Source organism: Dendrobium catenatum, unplaced genomic scaffold (assembly GCF_001605985.2).
Source record: "Dendrobium catenatum unplaced genomic scaffold, ASM160598v2 fragScaff_scaffold_621, whole genome shotgun sequence".
Lineage (NCBI taxonomy): Eukaryota > Viridiplantae > Streptophyta > Magnoliopsida > Asparagales > Orchidaceae > Dendrobium > Dendrobium catenatum.
In genome coordinates, this window is record NW_021319083.1 from 7,470,915 (window position 1) to 7,496,160 (window position 25,246).

The following is a 25,246-nucleotide window of genomic DNA, read 5'->3' on the forward strand; positions in this document are numbered from 1 at the left end:
ACTTTATATGGTTTACTAGGACAACCAATTCTAGTTTTAGGATAGGCCGGTGTTTACTTTTTCGCTGTGTGCCGGTTTTTTGAGCATTTACTACATGCTGTTTGCTAGCTTAAAATTGTTTGTTTGTTTATTTATTTACTTCACTCTATTGAGCATTTAAATTTCAAATATATCAACTGATTGAGATCAATTATAACTTCTTCGGATTATATGTAACTGCTGATTATTAGGATAACCCTGTAGGGCCGAGCTAGATTTTTCAATTTTGATTAATGTAATTTGATATAATTTGAGTTATATTTAAAGTGATTTGAGTTGGGATGTTTAGATCCAAATTGAATTCCAAAGAGGAAAAGAAATCCTTAAAGGGAGAGTCTTCATTCATTTGGAAGATCAAGTTTGGATGATCTTCAAGTATCCAAAGAAGAAAGATAACACCCCATTCAAGGGGGAGTTTCTTTTCATTCGGATATCCGGAACCGACGAATCGAGATGCTTGTGAGAAGATAAAGAAGTGGATAATAAGAAGAATCCCAAGTCTCAAAGTCACTTGAGTCTTAGGATTAGAAATATGGGTTGTTGTTAGTGGTGCCCAGCCACTTTACTTTTCAGCAATTCTGGGATGTAATATTAAAGGCACTTGCCTATGGACTTTCAGTTTGAATATTAATTTAATTGATTTGATTAATATTTGATGTTGATTACGATATAGGATTGCCTGCTTTTTGTAGTTTTTTTGCGATTCTTGCCTGTCGATTTTGATTTAGCATGGAACCCGATCGTAGGCTCTTAAGGACTCATTAAAATTTTCTACTTAAATCAAATTAAAACATTTAATCTCACATAGAAACTCTAACATTTTAAGAAGTAATCCCGGGACTGCCGGAAGTTCTCATTTTAAAATCCTTCATTCAAATTCAAGCATTTATTCGAGTTAATTAGCATGCATTGCATTAGTAAGAAATTTAAAAATCTCCAAATCTTTAAATTGCATTTTTAGCTTAAACATTATACACCCAACATAAGTCAAAGGGACAATTAGGATCTGCTATAGATGTCGGCCCTATTCTCAAAAACTTTTCTTAAATGACGTCCATATCACTCAACATTAAGAGACCAGATTCATAATTTTAAAGCGCCTAGGTGGTTTAGCTGGCCCCCCAATCCAGGCCGAGATAAGTCTAGATTTGCATTACATTAGCTAGGTTCGGGTTACTTTTCAGTGCCCAATTTAGATTTAGGTTCTGAGGCAGGCTCGGGCTATAAGACCTCAAACTCCGGGAATTGAATCCCAAACTTCTAATAAAATTGGCCAATCAATCTCTTTCAATCAAATTCAAGCCCAACACTTAGGATATGTTAGGAAAGTTGCTATTTTCATGTTTTACATTCTTGCAACTTGTATAGTTTTGATGATTCTAAATATTATTATTTTATGAGTTGTTATCTCCTAACATTTTTTTTGGAAGATTTGTTTTTGCTCTTGTGTGTACTAATATTTCAGGAAAATTCAACTCCAGACTACGAAGACTTCAAATCAAATTCAGCAGGAGATACTATGAGAATTTGAAGCTTGTACTATTTATTTGAATTAAATTTGAGAGGGAGTGATTGTAATTGAGTGAATAAATTCACACACACTAATGGAGATCTTTAAAAAGTTTTTGTACTGATCGTACGGGATGAACATTGTTCGTACAGGACGATCAGATAAGTTATCTCCTTGTAAGAGCAATGGAATGGATAAGAACTGAATTGAAAAATTTTTCTAAGTCATGATCGTCCAGACGAAATCATTTTCGTCCCAGGACGAGTTGCTCTCTGAAAAAATTTTGTCCAGACGAAGTCCTGTTCGTCCAGGATGATGGGAACCGACTATGGCAGTTTCTGGCAACGTTCTGCAGTTTTTGGAATCAACTTTTGATATAACTGTTCGTACCAGACGAAATTTTTTCATACAGGACGAACCTATTTCGTCCAGGATGAAATTGGTTCGTACAAATGCACAAATGGTTCGTACGGGACAGTTTTTTACACAGTTTGTCCGTACTAACTCAATTTCGTATGGGACGATCCAGTGCACAGAAAAACATGTTTTTAGCAGTTTTTTGGGCGGTTTTTCATGTCCTTTCTATATAAGGAGTCCTAGAAACTATTACAAGTGCCTTTGGAGTTGTTTTCTCTTGAGAGGGATCATTGAGTGTGAGAGTTTGGGAGAGATTGTAAGAGTGAAGAGTGAGAGATCAAGTGAGGGGTTTGTGAAGGATTCACAAGGTACTTGAAGAAGAAGATCTCTTTGTTTCTGCCCATCTCCTTTAAAAGCTCTCAAGTGAAGTTCAACAACATCGGTCCGGTTCTCTGCCGACACTTGGAGAGTGTAAAAGAACGACAAAGTATATCTTTGACAGTCATTGTGTCTTCGTTCTTTTGGAGAAAACTAGAAGAGAGAACTTGAAAGGGAGAGAGGAAAGGGTGGAGTTTGAGAGGGAGAAGATCCTTGGAGGGGATTTCAAGGGAGTGTTGAGGGGATATTCACACGGTTGCTCCGGCGAACTTGCACTTCAGTACCATCGGATTCAAGGGTCGTCTTGAGGGAAGTTTTGGCGAGAAGAAGATCTCTTTGGTGTCAAAGAACCCGGCTACTCTGCCGCACCGGGGAAGGTGAAAGTGATTTTGTACAGGCTTCTCCACCTTGCTGTGGGGGCAAAAGGAGAGTCACTTTGTGGTATTAGTGCAATACTCGGAGGGTGCCTCCGGGGAGTGGACGTAGGTCAAGGTTTGACCGAACCACTATAAATCTGGTGTGTTCTTTCTTATTTTTCTTACGTATTTAATTTCATTGCAAGTTGTTTACTCTGGTTGAAAAGTTTATTTTTTAAACTTTAAATTTAACTTGCATTAATAATTAAAAAGGTTTTCTAAAAATCCAAGAGTAGAAGTATAATTTTTAAATTACCAATTCACCCCCCTCTTAGTTAGCCATGGGACAATTAATTAGGCTTAACATCCTAACTCATATTGAACGAGTTCCAATAGGATAGACTGGGGTGTTTCTGAAGTAATTCAAAATCTCAGAATATCCCTTACCCTTCTTCCTTTGATTATAGAAATAAGTGCTCAATCTTGAACCAATCCCATTTGAAAATTCCTACCATTTTCTCCTTTGATATATATCTTTGAAAATCTTAAATAAAATTTGTACCACCATTTTAATTGAGTGTATTCATAGGAAACTCCGGTTTCCTATGATGTAAGTAACTACGAGGGCTTACGCTTATAGGAGATTTAGAAACCCAGACCTAATTTTTGAAATCAAATTTTCAAAACATAGATTAATTCTCTTTGTGAAAATCAAACATGATGATCATTATCGTTATTTCAAAAGGATCAATAATGATTGATATCTTGTTTCTTCGGAGAGATATATCAGTTATTATCGTGGTTTTTATTAAAAAAATTAATGATCTTTAATTCATATTAGCATAGTTGAACACTCAATTAAATTCCATTTTGATCCTTCAGGGTCAAATGCGATTCTTTTTTTGAGTTTGACCACGATAATAAAGATAAAGTTAAGGTTTTATAATTTGAACCAATTAGTGAATAATATTCTCTCCTTTTGAGACGATATATCATTCTTAATATCATGTTCGATTCCAAAACTAAAATTCAACTTTTTAACCTTTTCAAAACTATAAACCACATATTTTTTTAATCAAACAGATGTTACTAAGGTGCAAGCTTGTCAGAGCAATTGTGTGAAACCCCCACTACACTCTCCTGAAAGCCACAGGGATCTTCTCCCTCTTAAACTCCACCCTGACTTCTCTCTTCAAGTTTTCTCCAAAGAAAGATGACTCAATGCATGCCAAAGAAACTAACCAAGTGTCTTGTGAAATCTTAAATAGAGGGTTTTAAAAAACCCTAAAGATTCAATTCTATCATCAAAGATCATCTCGTATGATCATTAGATCATCCTGTATAATTAGTACAAAATAGCCCATATATATAGTATAAGTAGAATTTTTATGTATGATCAGTTCAAGTATTCATACTTATCATCATGTATGATACTGTAATTGTCCAATACATTCTCCTCTATTGACATTATCAAAAAGAACAGAAACATAGAAAAAATAAAATAGAACACACATAACAAGCTAAGGATCATACAGACCCTGATCACGTGGAGGTGGTGGTGATGGTGATATTTTAGAGGAATAAATTAATTTCAATAAATTTATCTTAGAATGAGAAAATTACCTCTTGATTTTATTCAAAAGTTTAGTAAGAAATGCATTGACAATGCTTAAAGCCAAAAAGTTTAGAGATACGAGTTTTTTTTTCATTCTAACTCAAGCTCCTTTTAAACAAAAATCTAATTTAGAAAATAAATTAGTGGATGAATTTTAATCTTTTTGTAAGAAATATATCTAATAAAATATTAATGTAAAAATGATGAATCATGAATCATGATTTTCAAACTCAAGTGTTGCAAATATCAATTGGTATATTAATTTTTCTAAGATTTAAAGATTTTAAAAAAAGGAGAGCTACTTCATTATTGTCTCATTTTATCCCTTTTTATTAATTTTTGGCACACTTTGCATATCTTTTGATTTTTGATACACTTTATGCATCTTATAATTATTCTACAGACATTGCGTATCTTTTTATTTTAGGCTCATTTTGTGTCTCTTTTTATTTTTTGCCAACTTACTTCATTTCTAAATCTTTAAAGAAGGAGTTATCTCAGTTGTGAAATTATCTTCCAAATATAAGAGAAGAAGAACTCACTCTCTTATATAAAGAGAGTAAACCACAAAGCAAAACCCAATTCATATGATAGAAATAGACAACTTAATTATGAAAGTTTAAAGTAGATTCATTGACTTGCAAAAATATTCAAATGAGATAATGAAATGTTGGAAGATGAAGCAGATCTCTATTTATAGGTCTAATTTTTAATTTGAAATATATTTTGATTCAAAAAGAAGTTTCATCACTAAAGGAGTTAGAGGAAGAGAGTAGTCATCAATTTCTCTTCCTTTAATTGTTTAGAAAAGTCAATAATCTCCAACAAAAAATTTTAAGTAAAAAGGAGGTAAATTTTTCATTTAAAAAATGTGATGAGAGAGAAGTGATTTGATTTTCTTATGTAAATACAATGAGAGATGTAATTTGTGTATGTTTAATAAAGAATGTTCTAAAAAATGCATTATAATATACATTCAAACATATACTCAATAACAAAAGCTTCCAGATCTAATCAAGAACATCATCAAACATATACTTAATAATAAAAGCATGAATAATACATTAACAAACAACAATAAATATCTAATAATAAATAAGTTCAGATGTTTATAAAATAATTAAGTAAACATGTCCATAAATAATTAATTACAGATATCCACATCATTAAAATAAATAATATATACTCTGATTTAGTCTCCTCCTCTCTTGATGTGTACTCCTCTAACTCATATGCTCCCTCATCTTTAATATTTCCTCTAACATTTGAGTTTGATGCATCTGCATCTACTATTGCATCTGCATCTGATGTTGTATCTACATCTACGAATTAGTTTATTTTTGCCTTACATGCTCTAATTTGGCTTTAAGGGCAGCTATCTATTGGGTATATAAATAATCTTAGGTATTTGCTGAGAAATTGGAGTCACAAGATATTTGCCCCTCATATGCATAGGCTTGCGAGCCTAAACCATATACTTTGCCATGTTAAATTCCTCCTACTGCTTGTGACCAAGTGTGATACTCAGAATATTCTACCGATCCACCAGAAGAACCTTCACCTTCCAAGATTGTGCTTCTAACATATGTGTAATAAAACCTTCTTATGAAATGTGTTCATTTCCATCTCATATGTGCACCAGATCTCATGGATGCATTTAACCATTATAGTCTAGGAATTATGGGTAAGTAAAATATCCTACTAATTGGTACTTCCTTGCTTTCTTTTCATGATAGATTTTTGTTTAAATCTTGGTGCGTTATAATCATGGCATGCAATCTCTGATTGATACAATCTCTGATTATTCATCTTTATATAATAACATGCATCTATTGAAACAATAATCCATCTTTTTGTATGTTAAACCAAGCATGGAAAATAACTTCTTATTCTAATATAAATCTGTAGGAATAATATTATCTGCCGGGTTAGTTTCTTTAGGTAGTCCAATGAATTGATTAAAATATTCATGGGGTATATTATATTCTACCTTGATGTATAATATCTTAATAGTAATGGATAACTCTAAGTGTGTAGTGCATCCCTTTTATATTGGCTATCAGGAAGAATGCAATAAATCATAAAAATTTTGTTCCTCTTCATTAGGTGACTCTTTAGTATATTTTTCAAATTATGCTCCAGTTGCATCTTAAACTAAATCCTCAAGATCAGGCTGGATATTTTCTTCCTTTGCTAAATTATAACTTGTTAACAGGCTGCATTGAGAATCAAATTGTGGTTCATACTCACCATGAGAAGTCCAATACCAATATTCTAGCATGAAGTCTCGATGGTATAGATAAAAAATTACATCATCTGAGCTTAGGTGCACCTAATTTTTATTTTTAGAACATGGGCAACAAAACTTTCCATTTGAGATGAAGTTGGGAAATTGAGAAGCTTTATGAATGAAAAAATTCACCCCTTTGATGAAATTATCCATTAATGTCTTTCGTCCTTGCACCAATCGATTATACATCCAACTTCTTTGATTTCTAATATTTATAATATAACCTACATCTAATATGGATACATTAGATAATATTTTAACATGTAACGTGGTTGCATTATGCAAACACTATGTAATCTTATCAGCCACTAGAGCCACTCAATCCTTTTCATATATATACTCATTTCATACTATCTCTAAAAGTGAAACCACTGATCCACTAGAGTTTCCTCATCTCTACAACACTTAATTTAAATTTATGCTTCCCTATTAATGGCCAACATTATGCGCCATAGAGAAATACAGGTCTCACCATTATCTTATAAAATTTTCTTTTAAGTTTGAGGGGTACTTTTTTATCACATAATAAGCCTGTTGCATACCTCCACTTCAACCACCCAACTTGAATTCTACTACTAATATCCGTAACTAATTCACCATAACTTTGAACAATAGACCAAAGATATCTAAAAAATATATTTTTTATTAATTACTTGATTGCCCAAAGTAATAATCCCACCACTAGAACTATTATTACTAAAATTACACTTCATGTATTTGATTTTAGATCTACTTAAATGAAAACCTTTAGATTCTAAGGATGACCTCCATAATTCAAGTTTTTCTTCAACTCCCTCTCTAATCTTATCAAAAAGAAGAATATCATTAAAAAAGGCATATATGAGGATACATCCTCTTGCAAATTTCTAGTAACAAAATCCATGTCTAAAAGAAAAAAAATGTGATTAGGGTTGTTTGGTGTCGAATTTATAATAGGATTTCAATCAGATTTATGCTAAATCCTACCAAACAGTCTTTATGCAAGCATTAAATCTCGATGATGGTTAAATCCAAGCTTTAAGGATTTACGGATTAAATCCCAGATTTACTAAAGCACTTTATTTGGCAGATTTATGGGATTTGGTTGAAGAAGCACGTGAAAGGGAGAAAGTTACCTTCATAACTATTGAACTCCCATGTTACTTCCAATTAAAATGTCCTAACTTTTGATCCTGTAGTAAGGGAAAGTAGTCAAAGGAGTGAAGCCGAATAGCCATGAAGGAGCCGAAGAAGCGACATGTGCAATCTCTACAACTCCTACAAAAGAATAAACCTGAACAACAAAAACAAAAAGAGAAGATGATTGGAAAACCCTAGAGAGGGGAATATATGAGAAGGTGAGGGTTCGGTCAGACGTGAGATGAAATGATAAGTCAGATGGTAGATGGGTCATATTAAGGAATATACCGGTATATTTTCTAGCAACTTAATTGTCACTTATTTTATCGGTGAATCCTACACCGGTATTAGTTTGTCAAGTTTATGTACTCCAACGCAATATGTGCTGGTAATTCTGTCGGTAATTACTAGTGGATAGGGTATCAAAATCCTTTAAAATACTGGCAAACAGATGGCGAAATACATGCTAATTTTTTAGAAGCAGAAATTACGCTATACATTTCAACATTAATTTACTCGCATTAATTTCACCGGTATGGTTGTTGGTATTACCTGCGTAAAACTTTCCACCAAAACATTCGATGGTAATAACATATTTTCCTATAGTGGCAATGCCGTGCGCCACTTATCTTAGTCAGCGAGACTCGTACGCCAAAAGGATCCTCCATGATTTAGATCAATGGCTTGGATGGACGTAGATAAGATACCAACCCAAAAAAGTAGATATATGATTGAACCACATCATTAATCAATGAGATCAGGAAAACTAATCACATGATGAATGGCCCAAAAACTACACATGCATGTGTAGGCTATGATAAACCCTAGGAAATAATAAAATGATTGGTTTTTATAAAATACTGAACCAAATAAAATGAAAATTTTAAAAAAATCTATGATACATGAAGAGCATCAATGGGGATGTGTTTGTTTGGATTAGAAGCAGCTTTTTAAAAAATTATTTAAATCCAAGTGTTTAAAGCTAGGGTTTGAGTTTACTAGGGATTTTATCGATATATTTGGGAGATTTTGGATTTATTGCACTTGTAGATTGTCCACATATCCTTCTCTAGAAGAAACCAACTACTAATAATGTCTATATCACAAGCAATGAGCCTAAGATGGAGTTTGGACTTGATTTGACCGAAAGTTCACTAGTGGCAACCTCTAATTGGTGGATTTGGAATTGGAAAATGGGGAGGAAGTCACTGGAAAATTGAAAAAAAATGAGAGATTTGTTGAAAGAGCTATGGGAGATGGATTATCCTAGATATATTAAAATGAAAGATTTTGAAAGTTTTGTTCGCTAAGGTTTAGATTGGATGGTCATGATTGATCAGAGCTTTTAGCTTGATGAGGATAAGTTTCCCAAGCTGTTGGAAGGGTAGAGAAAAGGTTTTCTTATTGGGTGGTTGAGTGGATTGGGGGTTCATTTTTTCTATTCTAAGTTAAACTAATTCTTTGGCTTATTTAGAGAGCTCCAAGTGAGCTTTAGGACCTAGATGGTATGATCCAATCAGAATGGGTTAATGTGGAAAGCCACATGTGACATGGTTTGACCTTTTAAGACTCAAACAAGTGTTTAATTTACCTTTTCACTGGTCAAAGTGTCAAAGATGCTGAGGTGGAGAGGGGAGGATTATAACTTGTTGATCAAATGTATTCCAAGGTCTTGAAATAATTTATATGAACCTTAGATGAAGGGTTGACCATTTAAATAAGTCTAAGTGTCTTGTTTACTTGCTTTGACCAGTCAACAAAATCAAGAATGATGATCTGGGATCTAGAGAATGTGGGGTGCTGATTGGACCAACGGTAAATAGGAGCATAGGACATGGGATTTTATAATGAATTTGTAGTTGACTTGGCAAAACACAAAGGGGTTTGAGTGATGCATGAATAAGGTAGATTCAAGGCATAAAATGAAGTTGGATTGAAGGGTTGGAGGGGTTGATTTAGCTAAATGGAAGGATTTGACCCAAATAAGCTAGGTTTTGACCAAACTTAGACTCAGCTGACCAATTCAACTTTTTATTGGGTCAACATATTTACTCATGCCAAAACCACTAAAAAGGTAATCAAAGTGTTTTGGGTGAGTTTAGGATTTATTTAATGTTTCATTGAGTGATTATGAGATTTATGGTAGATTTGGTCAACCTAGGTTGACCTGGTCAACTAGGTTGGCCCAGGTGTAGGGGGTGGGCTCAATAGATTTGAAATGATATTTTAAGTCTATTGAAGTAACTAATGCCCAGGGGGTTATTACAGTCAAATTGACTATTTGGACCCTTAAAGGTCTATTTGGTCAACCTGGTTGACCTAGGGCTTAGGCTTAGGTCCACATATTTGGTTTGATATTTAGAGATCAATGGAGGTGGTCCCATGGACTTGTGGGATCATTTGGTTCAAAATGGGTATTTGAACCCGTAATGGGTATTTTGGTCAAACTTAGTTGACTTGGTCAACCAGGTCAAACCAAAACTTGATTTTGTGTCCAATGGATCCCAAATGATATTTGGGATGCATTGGAAGAGGTCTTAAGGGTTGAAGAGATTTAACCATGCTGGGTTTTTGCTAAAAGTCCAAAAATCCCTTTAAAGGATATTTTGGTCATTTTAACCTCCAATCAATTCTAGGTTAAATTGGGTCTAAAAAATGTATTTTACTTATTTACATACCATAACAAAGGTTATGAGTATGGTTAAACGTCATGGGAGGGGACCCAAGGTCAAAATCAATAAAAGGATAGGTATAGTGGCGTAGGCCATAAATAATTAAAAATTTTGTAGCCTTTGGAAATATAATTAGTTTCTAGGGCTAGAAACTTTAGAATGAACTCAAATTTGGAGAACTGGCTTTAGAGACATGTCTAGTCATAATACAATTTATAAATTCCGAATCGGAGGTCATTTGATTGGTTTTTTAGGTGATTGAAAATTCACCTAGAAAATGTTTTCAAGACTTGGATTTTTTACTTTTGATTTGGTCTTAGGAATCTTGGACTTGAGATGGATTTTAAATTTGATTTATTATATTGGATCTTTAATATCAATATCAATCATATGAATGGTTGACAGTGATTGAACAGGATTGGAGTTTGATTAAAAATTGATCGAGGACCTTGGACTAGGAATTGAGTTGGATTTTGGACTAAATTTTGTCTGGAATCTGGATTAGAGTTTGGATGGGATCTGTATGAATAAAAAGTGGACAATTATCACCTCCTAAATCATTAAGTTGAGATTTGGATTGCACTTGATGATCTCATACAAGAATGAGGTCATTAATTATACTATCAGAAGACTTAAAATTAAAAATTAGGGTTTATGAGAGCCCTTTTTATAAACACTTATTATGTCATATAGTAAGGTTCTTTAGGTAATTAGAGTCATCTTCTTACTAAGGGAGGGCTTGGAGAGAGCCCACATTCATAAGGAGAGAAAAGAGGTGAGGTCGAGAGTGGGATAGTGTCTTCACGGAGACAAGGGTTAAGAGAGGTCATATAGTTGATATAACTAACATATACCTTAGGCCCTCTGCCTATGTTTAGTGGAGCTCATGGAGAATTTCTCTATGAAGGATAGTCATTGGAGAAAATGATTCACTTGGGTATTGTCATATCTTTTAGGCATGGAAGAGAAATAAAAGATTGAAAACTCCTCTAGGCTTGGGAGTGAAAGGAGGGATCAACCTCTCCATCAATCTTTAAAGCAAAAGGACAGGTCAGAATATCTACTGAGCTTTGAGATTAAAGGAGGGATCAAAATCTCTGCTAGGCTTTAAGGTTGAAGGAAGTAAGAGAAGGGAGATTCTTTGGTTAGAAAGAGTCTATAACACTGATTCTCTATCTAGTTAAAAGAGAATAGATTCTCTACCTAGCTATGTACTAAAGGAGAGACACATTTAATGCACTTCTTAAAAAGGAGAAACTTTGGGAGTGGACAAATAAGTCAATTTAGCTGAAGCACTATAAACCTTGGTTTTCATTTTCCTATTTTTCTTACAATTTACATTACTCACAACTTACTTTATTATAGTCTAGTTTAATTATAGTTTCATGCGTGAAAGAAGAATTTGCTTATTGTTTTATCTTGATCTTTATTTTAAAAATCAATAAAGAAAGAAAAAAAGTAATAGTTATATAATAGCAAAAAAATATTAATTTCTTATGAGCTTTTTTTAATTTAATTTAAACTTTTAATCACTTCCACATGATTCAAGAATAATTTTTTAAATAAAAGATTTTTAAAATAATTTCAAAAATATTTTAAAAAATTAATTAAACACACCTCTTGGAGTGTCATAAGCACTTTCAATCAGTATTAGAGCGGGTTCTTTTTTTTTTTATTTAAAAACCAAATTTTAATTTAATGTAACACTTGGGTAATCGTAACACTTCGAAAGAGTATTCTAATACCCAACCACCATTATTTAATAATGTTTTTCAATATTTGGAAAATTTGTATGTCTTATTATTTGTAACCAATTAGCTTTCAAATGTGGCACATGATTCAAATTGTCTATGCTTTGCCATTTCATTTAGTGAATGGATTTAAAATAGAGATTTGTTATACTGAATGGTTTGTAGAAAATAATGATTTAGCACAATTAAATGAAAATTTTTGAACCATTTTTTGTGCTTTATAATATGAAGATTATATGAATGTTTCTACTTGCATTAATGTGAAAAGAAATACGTGATAGACTTGCATCATAGTCTGAGTGAAGTTTAGTCAGGCATGAATTTATTATTACAGGAATATAAACTCTTTATGTTAAAATCTAGTGAAAATATTTCTATTATGTATATTAAGTTTACTAAAATCATAACATCATTATATCTGTTGGGTAGAGAAATCCTAATTCCAAAAAGTCAATAAAATCTTATATTATCAGCATTAATCATGGGATGCAAAAGACACTGCTATTTTTGAATCTAAGGACTAAAAAAAGCTTACTTGATTTATAATATATTGGATATCTAATTGTCTACAAGAAAAATGTGAGTCAAAGGCATCAAGATAAAGGTGAAGAAAAGAAAGAGGGAGCAATAGTACTAAAAGCTGATGATACACAGAGCAATAGTTCTAGTTCATAGGAAAATGATGACATAACACTTATGAACATTTGTTTCAAAGATTTTTTTTAAATACAAAGTAAAAATTCCACTTTGACAAGCATAAAGGTAAAATTACTAAATAAAATAATTTTCCTCTAATGTACTTTTCTTTGAATTTAAAAATCCAAGACGCATCCATTTTAACTTCCCAACATCGAGAGCTAGCCTATGATGGGGAAGTGAGAGGAGAAAAGCAATGCGTTGGTTGACCACACATGTTGCGAGAAGCTGATTGGACATCTTCCATTGAAGACCCGCGGCAACTTACGTGCCTATAGCGGATGGGCTTTCGCCCGAAGGGGAGCTTTGCTCTCCAACATCTAAATATTCAGGTGATGCAACCTCACAGCTCCAGAACACATAGCACGCTTTCGCAGTCAATGACTTTTCTCCACTGCTTAGCACTCTTTGTATCCAAAAGGAGACTTCCTGGTCCACTTTTCCCTGACAGAGGAGGTTAGATTGCCACCAGTTCTAGGATTGGGAACCCAATAACGAAAGTTTTGGAAGGGGACTGGAGCAGGCTACCAACTCTTGACCCATCAGGTCTAGGGGCCTGTAAACTGGAGTTAGAGCATGGTAATTCATAGGAGAATAAAGTAAGGCGCTAGGATGAGGTTCACATAGCTAGCCCTTATGCTGACCTCTGGTATCTATTCTCTCTAGAAATGCGTGGCATGTCCTAAATTCCATTCTATTAGAAGTATAGTCTTTTAGAAAGCGCTTTGCTGCTTCATTCTCGTAAGTCGTAAGTAGAATAACTAGACAGAACATAAAATATATCATTGCGTCCCCTTTAATTAGTGATTTACGAACCACCCAAGCTTTCCATCAGTTCCAGTTGGTCTGGTAACCAGGTACTAACCTGAGTTTATCGATCTAATACCCCGGAATACTACAATAGAATCTCATTTTACAAGTCCGTATTTAGAAAGACTTGTCTACCATTAATACCAACGACCTTACGGTATGAAAAAGCGGATTTCAGAGAGATTCTTCATCGATCTAGTGGCCGGCGAATCACTGACTCCGATTCCGAACAAAAGACTCTTTTGAGGCCGTTGAGGAGGCGATAGTTTGATTCAAAGAAAAGTGAGCGGTTCATGCAGCCTTTCCGGGATGAATTCTTTGAAGTCTTCCAGCGATATCCATGGCTAACTACATAAATCGGCAGCTTAGCCCCGGGAGCTGGCAAAAACTCAAGAAACGCGACTTAGAACTTCAAAATAAATCCAATCCATCTTTGACCATTTTGGTCCGTCCGGGCTAGGCTCTATTGGGCACCGGCTTATCGTAAACAAACAACAAAGTTGATTCATAGCATACAGTAGGAATGAACGATTCTTTAGATACGATATTTCATAAGTGGGACCTCATAAAGAAGGTTTTCTCTGATGGTGTGTACCAGCTCCCCAGGAATCTCAATTGTGCTTATATCTTCCTAATGATGACGAGGAGGCACATTCACGAATAAGAAATGCACTTTTTTCAAACTTCATTTTTCGACACTGACGCTCGTAGTGGAGCATCCAAAAGAAATCAAATAGAGATGTCTTGCTTAGTGAAGGGCTATCTTATTAATGCAATTTGACATAACTTATATGCTCTGACCGATTGAACTACAATCCCAGCCATGTAGAGTAAGACCATCTTTCCGCAAAAACACTTCAGCCAATTTCATACTTTTCACTAGCTGGGGAAGATTTTGCAAATTGATGAAACCGGGTGGACGAATTTTCCATCTCTAGGGGAAAACACTACTATCTCTTATTAAAGAAATTCCCGGCGGTCTGACAATTGATTGCATTTGCTTTTCATAAGCAAAAGAAGGGACATTCTATCTCATAAGAGAAAGAGGGGCATCAACTTTTTCCTCCCAGGCTGACTTCTGATATCTATCTATTCCAACATTCTTGTCAGTCTTGTCTTTGGTTCGCTACTTTGCTCTGGTTCTATCATTTCATTGATGATTCGGTAAATTACTTATGAGTTCAAAAGAAAACAAAAATTTCAAAAGTTTTTCTAGTAAACTTCTGTTAAGAGAGTTGTTATTTGCATACGTTACATTCTTGCAACTTATATAGTTTTGATGATTTCAAATATTATTGTTTTATGTGCAATTATCTCCTAACACTTTTTAAAAGATTTGTTTTTGCTCTTGTGTGTGCTAACATTTCAGGAAAATTGAACTCCAAACTATGAAGACTTCAAATCAAATTCAGCATACAATTCTTTGCAAATTGAAGCTCTAAATTGTTCTTTGAATTGAGAGGGAGTGATTGTAATTAAGTGAATAAAAACACAAACACACACTTAAGGAGATCTTATAAAATTTGTACTGATCGTACGGGACGAACCTAGTTCGTACAGGACGATCAAGTCAGTTATTTCCTCGTAAGAGCAATGGAACGATTAGGAATTGAGAAAATTTTTCTAAGTCCTGATCGTCCAGGACAAAATTATTTTCGTCCCAGGATGAAATAGGCTATGTAAAAATTTTGTTCAGACAAAATCCAAATCATCCCAGGACGATTTCTTCTTTGTAAAAATTTTGACCAGACAAAATCCAAATCATCCCAGGATGAATTCTTCTCTGTAAAAATTTCATCCATATGTAGTACTGATCGTCCCGGGACGAAGTGAATTAACACTTCACATTCTGGCGGCGTTATGCCCGTTTTGGGAACCGACCTATGGAATAACTGATCGTCCAGACGAACCTAGTTTGTACGAGACGATTATCGTGTACGAACATAATTTGTACCAATATTCATTAGGATTGTTTCCGACACTTTAAGTAAAATCATCCGGGACGATCCACGATCGTACGGGATGATCAATTACGTGTTAACTTGAAAATTTTGCAGTTTTGGACGGTTTTTCTTGTCTCTCCTATATAAGGTCAAATTGTTACTGCCACCCAATCTTTTCGCTGATTGATTTTCATGACTATTGGAAGAAGAGTCAAGGAGAGAGTGTGAGAGAGCATTCAAAGGAGGATTCCTACCATTGGAGCGTGAAGGCTTCGCTTGGTGGTCAAAGGTAAGAATCTCTACTTGTGATTTTGGATTACTTCACTCTTTTGTTTCTTCCTTCTATAATTCGTGTGAGAAGTTCTGTCAAGGAGATCCGGATCTCTACCGACACTTGGTGAGTGTGAACAGCTGCGGGTTCTCTGCCACACTAGGAGAGTGTGAAAGGATGAAGGGTTCTCTGCCCACACTAGGAGAGTGTGAAAGGACGAAGGGTTCTCTGCCCACACTAGGAGAGTGTGAAAGGATGAAGGGTTCTCTGCCCACACTAGGAGAGTGTGAAAAAAAGGACAATTCTCTGCCAACACCGGGGATAAATGTAAAAGGAAGACGGTTCTCTGCTGCACCCGGGTAGTGGTGAAAAGGTGTTTGTAGAAGCTTCCCGCCTTGCTGGTGGTGCAAAGGAGAGACACTATGTATTAGTGTAATATCGGAGGGTGCCTCGCGGGGGTGGATGTAGGTCTGGTTAACCGAACCATTATAAATCTTGTGCTTTTTATTTTTACTGCTTTTTATTTTTCACGTTTTATTTTTTGCTTCAAAAATATAAGTTGGACAAAATTCTCTAAAACATTTTTTGAAAGATTTATTTTCGGTTAAACATATTCAATGAGGGATTATTTTTTTAACAAAATACGCTTAATTCACCCGCCCCCCGCCCCCCCCCTCTTGGATTGCCTTTGGACATAAGCTAGGTTTAATAACCTAATTCATATGTGAACGAATCTCAACAAGTGGTATCAGGCTTAGTTTTCTTAAAATGCATAAGTTTAAACTACCTTTGATTAATCGTAGATGGGTTTATTTGGAAACCAAAACAGCACATGAGGGTTACCTCTATTAACTAGACCTTCACCTGTTTACAATATACTATTTAATTTTTTGGAAAATACATATGTGTCACTTTCTTACAGTCACTTGATTATGGTATGTGGATCTTAGCCCAAAGAAGCGCTATACAAACACTATATTATGGAATTGGTTGGAAAAACTATTTGCAGACTGACTGTAGAGAATGTGCTTTAGCTACTAAAATGCCAAATGCTTGAATAGTTTCTTTTGTGCTTTAAAATCAGAAGACTACATGCGGGTTTCCACTTGCAAAAGTGGAAAGAACATATGGGATAGACTTTATATAACATATGAGGGGACTAATGGGGTTAAACAATCTAGACTTAATATCTTGTTGCATGATTATGATTTATTTTGCTTTAAACCTAATGAATCCATTTCTGATATGTACATAAGATTCACTCAAATAGTCACCTCTTTGTATGCACTTGGTAGGGAACTAACGAATGCTGAAATGGTTAATAAGATTCTTTATTATTTACCTACTACTTATAATGCTAAAATTACTGCAATTACAGAATCTAAATATTTAAACATTTATTCTATTGACAATCTTCTTGGTTTGCTTATTGCTTACAAGCAAGGAGTTAGCCAAAGAAAGATTGATGCAGGTGAACCACGAAGGGAGAAGAATATAGCACTGAATGTGGAAGAGTCTAAGAGTGAACACTCACAACCTGAGGATGAAGAAGACATCACATTGATGACTAGACAATTCATAAGCTTTTAGAAGAGGAAGCAGAAGAAACGCCAGCAATGGAATAGAGGTAAATTCAATAGAAATATCAAGGTTTCAAATGATGTTATTTGCTATGAGTGCAGAAAACCTGGACATATAAAGACGGATTGCCCTAAACTCAAAGGAAATCTTAACAAGGAGAAGGTAGAGGAGAAACCTACTGTAAGAAAAGGGAGAAAGAAGTTTAAAAAAGATTTCTAGGCGGACTCAGCTTCAGATTCATCAGAGACTGAGAAAGAAGAAGAAGTCACTAATTTATGCTTAATGGCTGACATTCTTGATCACTCAGATCAAGAAGAGGGACACTCTCACACAAGATCTCGTGAGAGTATATGGTACCTGGATAGCGGATGTTCAAAGCACATGACTGGAGATACTTCTCAATTCATAACGCTGGAAGCTAGGAATGGAGGTAAGGTTACACTTGGAGATAACACCACAAGGAAGGTGGTTGGGACATGTATGATTGGAAATTTAAAGAATTTTTTCATAGACAATGAATTATTGGTTGAAGGCTTAAAACATAATTTATTAAGTATAAGTCAGCTATGCGATAAAGGTTACTGTGTAAAATTTTTTCCTACTATCTGCATGTTAAGCCTAAATGGTAAAGATGTTTTTAATGGAAAAAGGGTAAACAATGTTTATATGCTAGATTTAAATTGCATTCAAACTTCTACTACTTTTTGTTTGAAAACTGTATCTGATGAGTCATGGCTTTAGCATAGAAGACTTAATCATTCTAGCATGAAAAACCTTAGGAGGATTACCCAAAAGATCTTAGTGAGAGGTATACCAAAACAAGATTTTACTAAGGACCACCTTTGTGATGCATGTCAATTAGGAAAGCAGGTGAAGTTCTCTTTTAGTCCAATAAGGATCTTAGAACAAATAAACCATTGGAGATTTTGCATATGGATCTTTTTGGACCAGTTAGAACTGTGAGTCTAGGAGGGAAGGTACACGATTTTGTAATTGTGGATGATTTCTCAAGATTTACATGTGTTAGATTTCTTTTTCATAAGAGTGAATCATTTGAGGAATTTAGAAATTTTTTGACTTGGATTCAAAGAAAACAAGGTTGTGAAATTATATCAATTAAAAGTGATCATAGAGGAGAATTTGAAAATGAAAAGTTTGAGGATTTTTGTAAGGAGAAAGGAATTGATCACAATTTTTCAGCACCTAGAACCCCTCAGCAGAATGGAGTAGTCGAAAGGAAAAACAGAACATTAGTAGAAGCCGCCCGAGCAATGTTGGCACAATACTCACTTCCAAAATATTTTTGGGCTGAGGTGGTTAGCAATGCATGCTATATTCTGAATAGGGTGAATGTGAGATCTTATTTAAATAAAATACCCTTTGAGTTGCTAAAAGGAAGAACACCTAATTTGTCTCATTATATGTTTTTGGTTACAAGGTGTTTATTCATAACAATGGAAAATCTGTCTTAGGAAAATTTGATCCAAAATCAGATGAGGGAATTTTTGTTGGGTACTCAAGTGTTGGAAAATCTTTTAGAGTATTCAATAAAAGAACTTTGATAATAGAGGAGACCACACATATTGTATTTGATGAATCAGGAAATTTGGAAGAGCCAAATATTGTAGATGATGAGATTGAGAATAACTCCCAAAAGATTGAAAGAATAAATTTGGAAGAAAATGTGGAAGAAAATTTGGAGATAGAAAATCCTTTGCCTAGAGATTTGAGATTTTCCAAAAACCACCCAAGGGAATTAATCATAGGTGAACTAAGTGAGGGTGTAAAGACTAGGCATGGATTAAATAAGGATGTCAATCATTCAGCCTTCATTTCAAATATAGAACCCACTAATATTAATCAAGCACTTTCTAATGAATTTTGGATATTGGTCATGCAAGAAGAGTTGAATCAATTTGTAAGAAATAAAGTTTGGGAATTAACTACAAGGCTAAAAGATTAAAGTGTAGTTGGAACTAAGTGGGTATTTAAAAATAAAATGAATGACTCAGGAATAGTCATTAGAAATAAGGCTAGATTAGTTGCAAAGGGGTATAATCAGATTGAAGAGATTGATTTTGAGGAGACTTTTGCCCCTGTAGCTAGACTTGAGGCAATTAGGGTTTTGCTAGCCTTTGCCTGTTTTAAAAGATTTAAATTGTATCAAATGGATGTCAAAAGTACCTTTTTAAATGGGGTAATTCAAGAGGATGTGTTCGTAGAACAACCTTCAGGGTTTGAAAACTCTAAATACCCAAATCATGTTTTCAAGTTGAAAAATGCATTATATGGATTGAAACAGGCACCTAGGGCTTAGTATGAGAGGTTGAGCACCTTCCTACTTGAAAGATCATTTGAAAAAGGAAATATGGATACAACTCACTTTTTGAAGAAATGTGAAAAGGATATTATCATTGTTCAAATTTATGTGGATGATATTATTTTTGGATCTTCAAATAAAAATCTTTGTGATGATTTTTCTAAAATAATGAGTAGTGAATTTGAGATGAGTCTAATTGGAAATTTAAGTTATTTTCTAGGCTTTAGCATTAATCAAATTGAGGAGGGTACATTTCTTAATCAGTCAAAGTATGTTAAGGACATCCTCAAAAAGTATGAAATGGACAATGCTAAAACCTAATTTAGTACTCCAATGAGTTTTCAGTTCAGTTGGATAAGGGACCCTAAGGAAAATTTGTGATCAAAAGAATTTAGAGGGATAATTGGACTTACTTTACTTGACTGCTAGCCGACCTGATATCATGTTTAGTTGTTTTGCTTGTGTGCTAGATTTCAATCACGATCCCAAAAGAATCACATTTGACAGCTGTGAAAAGATTTTAAGATATTTGCTAGGAACTCAGAACTTAGGAATTTGGTATCCTAAGTTTAGCTCTTCATTTGAAATATTGGTTTATTCAGATTTTGACTTTGCAGGCTATAGGGTAGATAGAAAAGACTTATGAAACATGTCAATTCATTAGAAAATTCATTAGTTTCATGTCTTAGTAGAAAACAAAATTCAGTACCCTATCTACTGCTGAGCTCAAATACTTTGTATTAGGTCAAGGTTCGTGTGGACTATGTACTTTGGCTGAAATAATAGTGAGTTGATTTAGGATTAACTATAGGCCACTATACCAATTTATTGTGATAATACTAGTTGCTATTGCATTCTAAAAATTCTATTCAACATTCAAGAATCAAACACATAGACATAAGGCATCATTTCATAAGGGATCATGTATCCAAGGGAGAAATTGAACTCATTCATGTTACAACTGAAAATCAACTTGCAGACATTTTTACAAAACCTTTAGCCTTTGATACTTTCAGTGCATTAAGAATAAGGCTTGGTGTGATTGATTTAAATGCTTAAATAAAAATATTTTTGCAACATTGATGTTTGTTTATTAATTAAATTTTTTTATGTGTTTATGATTTTGTTTGTGTGATTTCATTCCTTTTTAGAGTCAGTGTTTTCATCGTTGATTTTGGTATTTTTTTATTAGTTTTTATTTTTAGTGCAAAAATAAATTTTTTTTTGTGTCATCATCGTCCGGGACGAAATCATTTCGTACGGGATGATTTGTGTATTGTGACAAACTGTCGGATTTTGACCCATTTGAGTGCAGTTTTTAATGTACTTCGTCTGTACGATCGTCACGATCGTCCGGGACAAATTATTTTTCAAATGACGGGACGAATGAATGGAGCAGTTGAATGGATAAGACATTTATTAATATGAACTTCGTATGTACGAACCTTTGGTTCGTCTGGACGAACACATGTCCATTTGATGTAGGTGACAGTTTCAACTGCCATTAAAATGATCATTATTTCTGATCGTCCGGAACGAACACGTGTTCGTCTGTACGATCAGATTGGTCAAAAGTCTGTATGAAAGGATGCTTCTTAAGTCACGTTGATTACGAAAAGCTATTTCATTTTGGACGGATTGGATCATCTGTAAGAAATGTTTTCGTACAGGACGAACGATTTTTCATACGGGACAAAAAATTTTTTGTCTGGTACGAACAAGTCGTTTTCAATAAATAGGCGGGCTTTTTAACTCAATAGTCACAAGCTAAACATCACTTTCAACTCCTTTCTTACTCTAGATCATTTTCAAATGGCCAGTTCATGTAAGCGTCAAAAGGTCTTAGCAAAGAAGCCACATAGGAATTCGTCCGAAAACTTTCTGTCAAAAGCAAATGAGGATTCTTTTCCTAGATTTGCTTCTACCAAAATCACTACTTCCCAAATTTTAGTTCAAGAAGATATTACCTTTCAGGTAATGCCTTTATTTTCTTCAACTCAATTTCACTTTATCCTAACTCTCGTCCACCTCTGTAACAAAGAAACCTTCCACTATTTTCTTGCCAATATGTCCTTCAATTCTGACCACTCTGTGATTCGCTCAATTGTTTTCAAATAAAAAGTTGAAAACACTAAACACGACTTAGGAGCTTTTCTACATTTAAGGACTGAGGGGAGTAGAGTCCATACCTTAATCACCAATGATACATATAATTGGTATAAAATCAATAGGGTGATTAGAGGAAATGGTTTAACTGAGCATGTGGCTAGGGTATCTGGTCTTGTCCGTAATGCTCGCATCATCCAACATGTTCTTAGAACTTCAATCATTCCAAAAGCTGATGATAGAGTCAATATTACCCCACTTCTTTCCATGGTGACTTTCTTAATCATGAGCAATAAACCTATAGATGAAGCCCAACTTATTCTTGACTACCTTTATGGGCTTTATGAAATTGTCCATGCAGAACAGAAAAGAAAAAGGAATATTACTTTTGGACACTTAGTTTCCTATGTTATGCAAAAGAAGTATAACTTGGTTCATCCTGATCAAGAATATGAAGAGCCACTATTCTATAATGATGCATCATTTAGAGCGATCTTCAAGGAAGATAAAAGTAAATCACATGCTAGTGATACAGAAGAAGAGGTTGAAGATGTGCCTGCTCCTGCTAATGAACCAAATTATCAGAATTTGGTTGAAAGATTTGATCGACTAGAGACTCATTTTGAGGCTCAATTTCAGCAACAGCAAAGTGACATTGGTTTCATGAAAGAGCAGATGAATGAAATTAACACCAATGTGATGTTATTAAGTTCATACTATAACTTCTTTTGTGGTGTTCCTCCTCCTCCTCCTCCTTCAGATCAGGGTCCTTAGTGATTGTTGTAGTTGTTTCTTGCGTCTTTCTGTTATTTGTTTGTGTTGTCATAGTTTATGTGTAAGTTATTGTTTTGTAGTTTGATGTATTTCTTCTTTATTTTAGTTATTATATTGACAACTTGAATGAATCCTTGTAATCTTTAAAATGATATCAATATAAGTTCTTGTGTTTTGATTTGATTTTACTTTTGAAATGTTTGTTAGACTTTATATAAATCATCAGATTTTTTAATCTTAATCGTGCTATAACCTAAATTACAAGAAAAATTAAATCCATTTGAAAATCAAGTTATTCTAAGTTTAAGTTTTGTTTATAACTTGATATTATTAGATTTATCAATTTCATGTCTCTTCTTTAGACTGTATTATTGTTAATATTGTTATTGCAACTGCGATGTTTTCTTATTTTATATTTCACTTATCAATTATTATTTATGCACTTAGAGAGATTTGAAATTTTAGATTATTATTTTTGGAAAGAATAAAATTACTTTTGCAAATTGTGTAAAAGTACAATAAAAATCAAAAGGAATGCGCAAAGGTTCGCAATGTGAAAAGATGCACAAAATAAGCCCAAAATAAAAATGATGCACACAAATGTGCCACTATTATGAAAAAGAAGCGCAAAGTGCCACATGTATTAGTTATTTCTTTTTAAACTCTTTTAATCTCTTAATTCAAATTGATCTTATGTTCATTTATAATTGATATTGAATTTTGAAATATACAATTTTACATTCATCCTTATTGCAATGTTATTCTCTATCTTAATGTCTAAACTAACTCATATTTTTGATAAATTCTTTTTATTATCTATGTTATATCACTTCTTAAATTATATGAATCTCTATAATTTGCTTAGTGTTTTTAATTTTATTTGCATAACATATTTCAATCACTGTTAAGATTACCTTATCAAATAATTTTCATATCTCTGCTTTCATTTCAAGTTGTTTTTATTCACTTTTGCTGATGTCAAAAAGGGGGAGAAATTGTTTGTTTAATTATGAGTCTTGTATATTATGTTAGTATTTGTGTCTTGTGAGTTTTGTATCTTGTGTTAGTATTTGTGTTTATTTTGTTTTTGTGATTATGTTATTGTTGTTTTATTTTGAAACAAAAATAATTTTTGAATCAATGCCTCCTTATTTTCATGCATTCATAAATTCAGGGGAAGTTTAGGAGATTCTTAGAATTTGCAATTCTACAAATAATAATTGTTTTGCCATTATCAAAAAGGGGGAGATTGTTAAGAGAGTTGCTATTTGCATATGTTACATTCTTGCAACTTGTATAGTTATGATGATTTCAAATATTATTTTTTATGTGTAATTATCTCCTAACACTTTTTGGAAGATTTGTTTTTGCTCTTGTGTTTACTAACATTTCAAAAAAAATTGAACTCCAAACTATGAAGACTTTAAATCAAATTCAGCATACAATTCTTTGCAAATTGAAGCTCTAAATTGTTCTTTGAATTGAGAGGGAGTGATTGTAATTGAGTGAATAAAAACACAAACACACACTTAAGGAGATCATATAAAATTTGTACTGATCGTACGGGATGAACCTAGTTCGTACAGGACGATCAAGTCAGTTATTTCCTCGTAAGAGCAATGGAACGATCGGTAATTGAGAAAATTTTTCTAAGTCCTGATCATCCAGGATGAAATTATTTTCGTCCCAGGATGAAATAGGCTCTGTAAAAATTTCATCCAGATGAAATCCATATCATCCCAAGATGAATTCTTCTATGTAAAAATTTTGTCAAGACGAAGTACTGATCGTCCCGGGTCGAAGTGAATCAACATTTCACATTCTGGCGGCGTTCTGCACTTTTTGGGAACTGACCTATAGAAAAGCTGATCGTCCAGACGAACCTAGTTCGTACGGGATGATAATCGAGTACAAACACAATTCATACCAATATTCATTAGGATCATTTCCTACACTTTAAGTAAAATCGTTCGGGACGATCCACGATCGTAGGGGATGATCCATTACGTGTTAAGTTTAAAATTTTGAAGTTTTGGATAGTTTTTCTTGTCTCTCCTATATAAGGTCCAATTTTTACTACCACCCAATCTTTTTGCTCATTGATCTTCATGCCTGTTGGTAGAAGTGTCAAGGAGAGAGTGTGAGAGAGCATTCAAAGGAGGATTCCTACCACTTGAGTGTGCAGGCTTCGCTTGGTGTTCAAAGGTAAGAATCTCTACTTGTGATTTTAGATTACTTCACTCTTTTCTTTCTTCATTCTAGAATCCTTGTGAGAAGATCTGTCAAGGAGATCAGGTTCTCTACCGACACTTGGAGAGTGTGAATAGCTGTGGGTTCTCTTTCCACACTAGGAGAGTGTGAAAGGACGAAGGGTTCTCTACCCACACTAGGAGAGTGTGAAAGGATGAAGGATTCTCTGCCCACACTAGAAAAATGTGAAAGGAAGAAGGGTTCTCTTCCCACACTAGGAGAGTGTGAAAGGATGAACGGTTCTCTGCCAACACTGGAGATAAGTGTAAAAGGACGACGGTTCTCTGCTTCACCGGGTAGTGGTGAAAAGAGTGTTTGTAAAGCCTTCTCCGCCTTGCTGTGGGTGGAAAAGGAGATACACTATTGGTATTAGTGCAATACTTGGAGGGTAATTTATTTCAATGGGGA